Source organism: Saccostrea cucullata, unplaced genomic scaffold (genome assembly GCF_032062105.1).
Source record: "Saccostrea cucullata isolate Sc308-1 unplaced genomic scaffold, CSIRO_AGI_Scuc_v1 ctg809, whole genome shotgun sequence".
Lineage (NCBI taxonomy): Eukaryota > Metazoa > Mollusca > Bivalvia > Ostreida > Ostreidae > Saccostrea > Saccostrea cuccullata.
The window spans coordinates 63,791-75,957 of record NW_026941409.1 but is presented as its reverse complement, the minus strand read 5'-3'; the positions used below and the strand labels follow the sequence as shown (position 1 = coordinate 75,957).

Here is a 12,167-nt window from a genome sequence, read left to right as displayed (position 1 = left end):
TTTTTGGTGTGAAAATTAGTAGGTTGTTCGAAAAAAAACCCTAATCTTAACAATAATTTTTATTCCATTTTCTTGTTTTTCATGGTTTGTGAAACGTATTAGAATACCTGATTGAACATTTGTATAGGCAAGGAAGGCAGGGGTATCATTTAGTGAACTGGTTAATAATAATTCGTCTAGTTTTGCTAAATACACTAAAACTTAGATTGAATCTTTATAGTATAGATAGTTCACATCATACAGGACAAACTCACAATTGTCAATAAGTTCCTTCCTACCTGTCAGATGCTTTCAAACAGATCCGTCGAGGACCTTCCTCCTGAGCCAAAAATTGTACTTGTGCCACCTTGGCGGTAATTTTTCCATCGATCAATTCATTACTGTATTGTATTGTGACGTTTTCTATACTTTCTGATGTGCTTTTTATAGTAGTGATTCCACTGTTAAAATACAATGGTAAATAAAGACAAAAAAGATTGATCTGTTATTGATTAGTATCTTATTTTATGTATCTTTCGAGGAAAAAAAAATCAAAATGAGAAACAACGGATAAATCTTGAATATTTTTTTGAATATCAAGGGAGTTCTGAATCAGAGGGGCTATGATTATTTACATTTAATCGTACTGTTTTTTTTTTAAAACCATTTACATTATGTCTCTAACTTGCTATTATAACACTTCAGAGATAGTGTTATGTCTTTTGTCATTAATTATATGAAGGCATTCTTTTAAGACACCCCAAAATGAGTGTAATTGTTAATCGATGGAATTCACATTGATATCTGTATAAAGTGTCTTTCTTTGACAAGTGGAAAGTTTAATAATTGGACATATGTGTTTCAAAGTATAAACAACCCTTAATCAAATATTATAATCTTACTGTTCATTATCTCCATATGTTTCATTTGAATCATTTACTAATTTCCAATAAAAAAAAACATTGAGCTAAATATCTGTGTTCGATAAATATATAATTTTCGTAAATAAGATTGTTGTACATGCATAGAGAAAAATGCATATAAGAAAGAAATATGGATATCCAATAAAGTGCGTTACAGTGATTCGTCTGTGGAGGCATACACTGGAAATCTACAAATAGTCCCTCTGTTACAGTTGAGATCGCTTCTTTTTGGAAATGAAACAAAGTAAGGCTTTCCCTAGAAATAATGAGAAAAAAATGAGGAAAATAAAACAATATGTCAAAGGGAAGAGGTTATTATTCATAAGAAAATACTAATACTACAAAACATTTTAGAAATCTTCTCACAGTTACGGGGGGTTCCTGTCTAAATATGTTTTCTGAAAAAGAAATTAAAAATGGTGAATATGCCCCAAATTTAATATACTTGATACTGATGATTTTAAATAAACGAAGGATTAGAGGGTTATAATATTCAAAGCATTTTTCTTACTACTACATGTAACAGATTCAATAAAAATGAATTTACTATAGACATAATGGTTTAAAACATAAGGTATACAGACTTTTGACGATGATAATGAAGCAATGTAGATCAACAGTGATTCTCCTGTAGAAAAGAATATTTAAAAATTAAACAAAAGCAGAATTTTTGAAATGTGTTTTTTATATGATAAAATTAATTTATTGGGATAAGAAAGAATGAAAAAAAAATTGTAAAAGATAATCTACAGATAAAGATTTACATGAAAAAGTTACTCTTATGTCCCTAGTTCTTGATTTTATGTATCATTTTATAAGTTACCCCTTGTTATCTTTCGCACTGGCACAAACAATGTGTTTGCCAAGATCCTGTTCTGCAGGTGACCACATCATAGATGTATAAACAGCATTAGTTGCGATGTTGTTTGCTGGTTGAAGTCCAGAATTATTAACCTGTTTTCCGTCCCTTCTCAAGAACTCAATTGAAACAACGGTCCTTTTCAAACAATGCAAATAATGACGTAAATTAGAATATATAACATAGAGAGCATCGTCAGCTAAGTAATATTAGAATTCAAAGTAGAATTTTAAAATGTGTAATGCCCCGCGCTTGGCGAAGGAACAGTCACTACCTATGTTTATGTCTTAGGTTTGACGCGGAACTGCAAACGAGAATCGAACCCGGGCCTCCCGATCACAAAGCGAATGCTCTGTCTTTAAGCTACCGTGACCGGTTCAGTTTGTATATGATCATTAGATGATGAGATTTAAAAGAAGGTTTAATATACAGTCCAGTCCAATAAGAAAATTAGAAATATTACGAAATAACGTAAGATTACGAGAAAGCGTAATATTACAAGTTATCGTAATATATAACTTATATTACAATTTTTCGTAATGTAGTTAAATACGAATATGCGTAATATAGCAGATTGTAAGAGACTATATTACGAGTTTTCATAATCCAAGACAAATTCAAGCATTGCAAGAAACTGAGTGGTGGGTAGCAAAGTATGACGTCAGTAATATATCAGATTCCACGGCTACTGATAGCACGCAGTCAGTTTAGTCAGTTACGCCTATCAGAAAGCAGGGAAATTCAAGAAAAAAGTACCGCCAGCGATGGGTGAGTGGACAATTTCTTTTATTATTCTTTTATAGGAATTTTCCCAAGGATAAGACCAATTTTCTAGTAAATTTCAATATTCGCTTAAGCATGTCACATTGGTCTAAATCACCCGAACTCCCTACTTTTCTTGCGAAGTCTACCCTAAAAATCACACCCTCATCTCATAATTCAACTGTTCTTGCAATTCTTATTGAAATACACAGAAATCAAATCTCAGTAAGAGTCGTACAAGTTATCGCCCGTGGCATCTCGTAGTAAAGTCATACTTTGCTACCCGCCACTCAATTTCTTGCAATGCTTTATTTTGTCTTGGATTACGAAAACTCGTAATATAATCTCTTACATCTGCTATATTACGCGTATTCGTAATTTAACTGCATTACGAAAAATTGTAATATAAGTTTTATATTACGATAACTTGTAATATTACACTTTCTCGTAATCTTATGTTTTTTCGTAATATTACGAATTTTCGTATTGGACTGGACTGATATATTAGATAAGGAAAGGTTTCAACATGATCAAACTTCTAGCACATTTAGATAAAGAAATAACCGGATAACAAATACTAATCAAACTCAAAAGTCCTTAAAAAATTTACAAATCGGGACCACGAAGTTAATCAGAGTTGGAATCAGATGCCATGGTAAAGCACGCATCCCTTGTGGAATGGTCATACTTGCCGAGTGATAGCATAAAAGCAAAATTCGTAGACAAGTCAATGTGTAAATAATGAACCAAAAATATGTATTTAAAAAAACAGTCAGCATTTGACATTATGATAAAATGCAATTTCTTTCAATTTTTTGAAGAATGGCTGACAGCAATTTCAATAATTATACTAATATTTGCCAACAAATTAGAAAAAATAGAGTGAATACAGATGTGTAAAAGATGTTCATAATAGATGTTACACATGAGAAATTCAATAATTTGTTTTTATTTCCATTCCGTTTATTATCAATTCCGCACATTATCAATTGATTTTTGTATGAAATATTTAAAAAACAAAATAAAAAACTCTTACGAAGCAATCTCTATTGTAAAGTAGCACAAACTTACATACATGTATAGTGTAAAATTATTTAAATAATAAATTTTAAGCACTATTCCTGTCTTTTATTTCACGAAGTAGCAAGGACATTTCTCTGTTAACTTTCACAAGAAAATGGAAATTCATACGTTGCCTTGGTAACAGATTGATTGTATCTTGTTTAACGTCCCTCTTGAGAAATTTTCACTCATATGGAGACGTTACCGTATGCCGGTGAATGGCTTCAAATAAAGACGTATACTCGGCACTCAGGGCCATTGAGCAATGAGGTTTCTTTATCGTGTCAGCGCCTTCCGTGACACGGGACCTACATTTTTAAGGTCATATCCGAAAGACCCGTGACTTTCACTTCTAGTGCCGAGCGCTTGTGCGAAGGAACAGTCACTACCTTTGTTTACGTCTTAGGTATGACGCACGAGAATCGAACCCGGGCCTCCCAATCACGAAGCGAATAGAAATAAGCCTATTAATCAGACGTAAAATATTTACTTAAGCATAAGACACATAATATGTTAATTTATATCAAATTGTATCAGTTTCAACATTGTATAATATCAAGATAAAATGAACATGATGAACTTTCACGTTCAATATTGTCTTGCTTTGAATTAAATGACGTAAAAGGAATAGAATTTTCTTAGTTATAGTTTTCCTCGTTTGATTTTATCAATAGAGTTATTAGATTATATATAAGTTTATAAGAGTATATAAGAAAAAAAAAATATCTGTATTTCTTTTCCAGGTTCAACATGAAAAATTATTGACTAGACATGCAGATAAAATTAATTTAGCTGAGTTTGAAACATACCTATTATTTGAGGGCTTGGCATACACATCGACGTGAAAATCCCCTCCAACATATATGGTGTACTTCTGATTGTTTTTTGGAGTTGGGGGAATGATCTCTGGTGGATCTGTTTGTCCAGTGATTTGGAAATGCATCTGAAATAACCAATTCCTATTGGGAGATGATTGATTGATTTTATATCGTTTAACGTCCCTCTCGAGGATTTTTCACTCAAATGGAGATGACAGCACTTGCTGCAAAGAGAGCTGCAAATATTGTTCTATACTCGGCACTCAGGGACATTGAGCAGGGACGGATCTTTTTCGTGCCACCCTCTGCGACACGGAACCTCGGTGTATACTGTATCATTCGAAGGAATGGTCTCCACGTCCCAGAGTGGGATTCAAACCCGCGATGTAAAGATCAACTCCTTACTTCGCCACTCTAGAGCAGACGCTCTAACCGCTGCGCCATGCGGGCGACACTTTTGAGAGAGAATGAGCTTTAAAGAGGTACATTTGCGCTAAGTTGTGTACGAAAATGTAGATTTCGGGCATTTTAAATTAGATTATTTTCTGTGATTCAAAACAAGCTAGGAAAAAGAACTGTAAATATGTTTTGCAATTTCTCAAGAACCCCCTTTTTACAATATTTTGACAATGTTTTTCGTTAAAAATAATTGTAAGAAGATAGATTAACTTTAAAGAGTATGGAGATTAACATCCTTGAATGCAAGGCTCGATATACATGTAACGTTACACATTAAATTTTATTAATGCTTTGTACTATCAAATACCGTATCTATAGCAGATTATTTTAGCGTGGTGCTAATTTTGGCTTATTTTGGCGTTTTGATGATAGTCCGCTAAAATTTTTATCGCTAAAGTAGTCAGTACTCTTTTTTGTGTCCATCTGCAAAGATCTGAAATCCTTCGTCTTTGAGCAGGCAAAACACCAAATTTTACACCCGCCAGGAAAACCCCTATACGGTAGTATGTATGTCCCTCTGGAAAACCTGAGTCACATTTTATCAGTATGAATTGAAAACTATCTAAATTGAGCTTTCTTGCTTTTTCAACAAATTATTGATGAGTATTAACGTTGAACAAACAATGACTTTCTTATGCCTATTTATGAAATAATGACAATTGTGGTACATTCACGCATGGCGCAAAAAAGGTGTGCGGATAAAGTACCACGAGAATCATCATGGAGAAATATAATGATTGGCAAGCTTATTCGTATAAAATACAAAATATTCTGAATTGCCGTATTCATTTCTCTTTTTACCTTTCGTCTCCATATGAGTGAAAAATTCTCGAGAGGGACGTTAAACAATATACAATCAATCAATCTTTTTACCTTTCTTGAATAGGCCTACCTTGAAGACACATAGTGCCTCTGACCTGTAAATAAATTTCATGCAATATCATCGTTTAACATGAATCCTAACATCTGATTGCTAAAGCCATATTTTTCATTATTCTGTTCCCCTTTTGTTTCTTTTTAAATAAACAATAGGCTGCTCACACTTTTGTGTGCCATTTTTAAAAAATAGGATTTCAACCCCGTGTTTAAACGTTATGAAATAAATATTTATCAATGAATAAACACCAAAATTTGAAGAAATTTAGTTTATAAAACACTATTAAGAAATTTTTATCCAATCAATAAATACAGGTTAGTAATTAATTTTCCGTAGAACTTTAAATATAATATACCGATTTTTACTTGAAACTTTTGGGTACTGCGCCGCCTTCGTACCCCAGATAATATAATGTAACATTCAAATGGGGTAAATTTGTGTAGTTCCTCGATATTTGTTCATAAACCTATTTGATATTGTTGGTTTAATCTATGCATAAAGCTACGGAATTCTGTGACAACCCTCGTATTTATTTTGCTCCGATTAAGACATTGATAAACCTAATGCATGGTAGAAACCAAGATGCATTTGTTGTACATGGCGGAAAAGCACCTTTTAATTGCATGGTTGAAAGGGGGGGGGGGTGTTTTAAAAGTTATGTTGTACGATCTAAGGTCTAAAGATAAAAGAACTGCGAACGATAGTATTGTTCTCCCGCCTACCTCCAAGTCAATTTTCAAAAGTTAACATATTCGATTAATTTTCAATATTTTTATAGATAATTATATGGATTTTCATAAAACATTACTTATTTAGGAAAACAAAGAGAGATAACTCTAAAATTTTGGTAAACCTTGTATTTTTCACTATAGAAATCAACGGAAAATATTTTTAAAACATCTCCCCCCCCCCCCCTCCCCCCTCTGTGTCACAAAAATTCCTTTTTACAGGTAATTTGGAATGTTACATGTATTTCACAAATTCATACCAAAGCTTTTTGTTTGACGAGGGGGGGGGGGGACATATGTTTATTGATAAAGCATAAAAATGCTTATTTTCCACCAATTTCAAAGCGATTTACATCTGAAACATTATATTTTATTGATATATTTATGTTTTGTTTATTTGTCTAAAACATTAGAAAAGATATAAGGAACATTGAATCATTTCCAAGACTATTTCAAAATATGGTAATGCTTGAAACTCCGATTTTAGTGGAAAGTTTCGTCTACCCCCCTTTTTTCAAGGGCTTGAATTATTGATAATTTACTGTTTAGCGCTGGTATTGAGTCAATTATTCAATTACCATTGAACTGTTCTTTGTATTAAACAAAATTTTTTTGGCCAAATTGCTATTTATATTGAATTAAATGGTTCCAAAATGTAGGCGGGAATCGAGAGTAAGCGTGCGTATTTCTTTAACGTTTAAAGAAAGTATCAATTTCTTGTTTTACTTTTACCTTAATGTATTCATTTTTTTTGGTACATAGTTATAACCCGTTTATAATATAGGGGTGTTGTGTTTCTTTTGAGTTTCAGTATATTTTCAGGAAATTTTAATCATTGGATAGAGTTTTGCTTTAAAGGCTATTTTTAACGATATTTTTTTAATGAAATATATGTAGATAACGAAGCGAATTCAATCTAAAAGTTCCAATACATTTCTAAACAGAGAAAACACAGAGCTAGAAAACATCAAGGGTGCGATCAGGTGCCAATTAGGAGTTAGCATTCCCTTCAGACCGGTTACACCCGCTGTTTGCAATGATTTTACCATAATATTTTGAATTGAGACCATCTGTCAGTATTAAATGATTCATCGATTTAGAAAAATAAACAGTTGGTTTGTAAATCTAAACTTCAATGATTTAAAAGACTGCAAAATTCCCATACTTTTCCTTTTTCAAATGTAGGTTAATGAATCTATTCTTTTATTTCAAAAGAAAATGGTACCTGAACAACAACCCTTCCTATTACGTTGATTTGTGGTCTAAACTTATGAAGTGATGTAGTGTTTATCATCATAAACTTTGTACTGTAATCCTTAACCGTTACGGGAATGGCAAATGTATCATCTTCTTTGAAGAATGTTGAACTTATATTCAGCGACAAAACACAATTCTGAAATATGAAAAGCAATAATAATTACTTTCTGGAACAAAAAATGAGAAAGATTAAATATACCAAATATACTCGCCTATAAGTCGTACTTTTTTTTGGGAGTTAAATTTGGTCCAACAGTGTATGTCCGACTTATAGGCGAGCCATAAAAGACAAACATCTTTACTTGTTTATGTGCTTAAAATACTGTTCTTTGAAATTGTATTATTTTCCTTCACCACACAAACTGATATTTGGATATAATGAAAATACACCATGATCTGGATCCCACAACGATCGTGTAGAGTGACAATATCGTGTAAAGACTTCGAAACACGTATTACTGCTTGTAATCACCCAATCAAATCATTTTATGTGTAGCCAATCAGAGTTGACATTTTAGCCAACCAAATGATTAGAATTAGAAACCAATCAGTACCAATTAAATTTAAAATAATTTAATGTTATTATTGGTTTGATTATAAGTGATTCTTTTGTTAAAGTTTGTTTTTATTTAGTTTGCTAGTCATCATCTAGATAGGACCAAGGAAAAAGGTATGCATAGAGCATTTAAGTCAGCTGTTCGCCATTGCTATTAAAGTTTGTTTTAATTCGATAAGAAGGAGATTCTTAGGAAGGAGACCTAAGCGAACCCAATTATCAATCATTTGTACTTTGTTAAAAAGACCATTACAGAAGACTCTTTCGCAGTCTTATACTACGTGTAGATGTATTTTGTACATTTATAAATCATCCTGCTAATTTGTTTTGCACGAAATACGTATATGCTAGAAACACATAATTTATATAACTGACTAACCTTAGCTTTAGTAACATCTTTAAAGAAGCTAAATGCAGGTGATACATGAGTTGCTTTGAATATTCTAGTGCATTGTTTAATAGACTTTTGAGCTTGAACACTGTTCGTTATCTCCAATATGTATATTTCAAACTTCTCATTTTTGGTAAAGTAATTTAGTATTACACGGGAAGCAAAGTCATATGCGGTAATTCACATCTTCCATTTTTTTTCTAATTATGTAAAGTTATTTCTTTTTTCTGGGAGAGGGGTGTACTAACAAAATCATTTGGCTTTTAAAATATCGCAGGGTGCATATGATATCTCTACATATCATGAAAACATACCACTCTGTCGATGTCATAAAGAGATGCTTCAGAGAGCCTTTGAATAAATCTAGCATAGCCCAGTGCTTCGATAAACGTTGAAGTATCACAGCGTACGGCGTCATCATCATTGTCAATGGATGGTAGATGTATTTTGTACTTCTTCCCTATTTCTAAACTGAAAAGAAAGCTCATAAGTCCATATAAACAATGCAAATTATGAGCAGAGGAAATGCGAACACAGTGTGATCACGTGCCCTAAAAGAGTGATTATACCCAGCCGACAGGTAATATCTGAAGTGAACCCCTTGTTTTGACAAATGATGTATTCCGCAGACAATTTAGAGTCAGAGAAAAATGCCTTATAAACTGTATGAATAATGTGATTTATTTGAAAATAGGGTTTATTTGCCGAAAAAGGTAATTGTTTTGACTATAGAATATATCAAATAGTGACTTAAAACGAGAATGTTCTTGTTTGATCAATTTATTCATCAAAACTCTACTTTATTTTAGAAATTTGTTTTTGGTATAGCATGCTCTTGCATCACGAATAAACTTGCAAGCAAAAACTATTTAGGCAGGTAATTACTGCATATTGTCTCATTATTGTTGAGAGACTATCACGAGTTCTTTCCCTAAAAAAAAAACTAATTAAATATAATACCAAATATGAAAGAGGACTTTACACTCTGTAGTTTTCATATTCCAAGTTCAAATAAATTAATCTAAACTTAGGAAAAAAGGAACATTTTGAATAGTGGTTAGATTGGTTGGATTCTTTTTCAAAATGTTATAGTACATATTTTCATTCTTACTAGTACTAGCCCTAACACTGAAAGTCAAGTTCTGTGCAGTCTTGATTATTGTCCCCCGCTTTCGCGAAAGCTAGGGGTCATTAAATCTCATTCGTCTGTCCGTCTGTCTGTCCGTCTGTCCGTCAGTCTGTCCGTCACAAAAACTTTAACCTTGCCCATAACTTTTGATTTGGTGGAGCTATGATTTTCATATTTCATATGTGTATTCCTTGTGATAAGACCTTTCTTTGGGTACCACCAAATTTGACCTTTTGACCTTGACCTTGGAGTTTGACCAACTTTTACTCAAAAATTCCAAACTTTTACTTTGGCCATAACTTTTGAATGGTAGGTACTAGGACTTTTATATTTCAAATATTTATTCTTTGGGACAAGACCTTTCATTGGATACCAACAACATTGACCTATTGACCTTGACCTTGGAAATTTACGTACTTATGACAAAACTTTAACCTTGACCATAATTTTTGAACAGTAAAGGCTATGCCTTTTGTACTTCAAATAAGTTATTCTTGTAAAAAGACCTTTCATTGGATACCAAGAACTTTGACCTTTTGACCTTGGAGTTTTAACTACTTTTTAAGAATTATAACCTTGGTCACAACTTTTGAACAGTACATACAAGGATTTTTTTTCACATATATATTCTTTGTGGCAAGACCTTTCATTGGATACCAACAGTTTTGACCTTTTAACCTTGACCTTAGAAATTTACGTACTTCTGAAAAACTTTAACCTTGACCATAACTTTTAAACGGTAAGGGCTAGGGCTTTCGTACTTCACGTATGTAATCCCTAAGAGAAGGCCTTTCATTGCATACCAAGAACTTTGACCATTTGACCTTGACCTTGGAGTTTAAACTTCTTTCTAAAAACTTCATATTTTAAATATTTATATTCTTTGTGGCAAGACCTTACATATGATACCAATAACTTTGACCTTTTGACCTTGACCCTAAAAAATAATATTTCGCCCACAAAGACACCGAAAGCGGGGGACCACAATTCTTTGAATTTGCTTGTTTGAAATTACATGTTGAATAATTTGAATTGTATCGCCTTTAATTGTTTGCTGATTGTATAATAGAGATTATCACTATTTCTGATTATCTGATCCCACATGTGAAATTTCCATGCATTTCTGTTTTATGCCTTCATTGTATTGTTTGCAGAGTTTTTGAAAGCGATTACTGTTCGATACCCTCACATTTTCATTTTTATCATTTGTACATTTAAATTCAAAATAAAAATGATAATGAAAACGCTCTATAAAATGTGGGGTCATATAAACAAAACCATAAACTATTTAACTCTAAATTTATAAGATCATAATTATCTTTTTCGGTTTATTATCCTAATTTATATGCAGCACTAAAATGTACTTCAATTCCTTTAACAACAATGCCATTTTTTCACATTGAAAATAATTCACTTACCTGTAAGACGGTTTAATCAAAACAACAGGACTGCTGTTTGGTCGCTTAACGTCGCTCCTTATTCCAGTGTTAACCTTCACTTGAAGAAGAGTGTCGTTTCTTTTAGGCAATAAACTCATAGTTTCGTCAACGGCGCTTTCGAATCTAGTAAAAAGTTTTACAACTCAGTAGCGCTGAATAATTTACAAACTCTTATTTCCGACAATCCATTGTAGGGATTTTACGTATCGCAAACAAATCAAACTAAGATATGATTATTTTTTTTAAATTGTAAAGAGGCAATAAAAAAAGCATGTTTGATTTTCATTACTAAATTTTTTAAGAGTAGAGGTACATTTGGTCGTCTGAATTGGACAGCATATCGTTGCAATGAAACAAAACATGCCAATTTCAGTCCAATGTTAAATGTTATATATACTTCTCATTCCAATCAAAAATAAAAGAAAAGAAAAGACAGATATGCATGCAAGAGAGCAAGAATTACATATTTATCATCAATGAATAAAATATTCATTATGTCTACGCTTGATGTATATAAATTCCACAGCAATGGATGATAACAACTTACAAATACAATATTTCATTTCTACTTTTGTTAAGATTTCTTCATCGATATTCACATCTCAGAAATTCCGTGAGATGTGAACATTTTTTGAACTTTTTAGCAAAAGAGGGCACTGAAAACTATAATTCCTCAAAAGTAAAATTGTAAATAAAAAATTTGGGGTTCTTATTATTATTAGTTATTCATTTAACAAAGTTTTTTAATGATTATCAAATCAACAAACTTATTATGATATCAAACTATGAATTAACACAAACTATTTCGAATAAGTGAAAAAGATAACTTTTTAATTAAGATAAAATAAGATAATGACGTGAGAACATTTCTGCATTAAGGATATAGAAATTATTTCCTCTATTCATTCTTATTGGACGTGTTAGTTAC

General features: G+C 32.1%; 1 long non-coding RNA gene across 1 annotated transcript; it reads right to left on the bottom strand.

Moving 5' to 3' along the window:
• Positions 1-317: 317 nt before the first annotated feature.
• LOC134257784 (uncharacterized) lies at positions 318-1,524 on the bottom strand. Its single transcript, XR_009989998.1, has 4 exons — positions 1,487-1,524; positions 1,269-1,300; positions 1,058-1,158; positions 318-440 (listed from the first exon to the last, which is right to left on the bottom strand). It is a non-coding gene; the product is annotated as an uncharacterized LOC134257784 (long non-coding RNA).
• Positions 1,525-12,167: the final 10,643 nt, after the last annotated feature.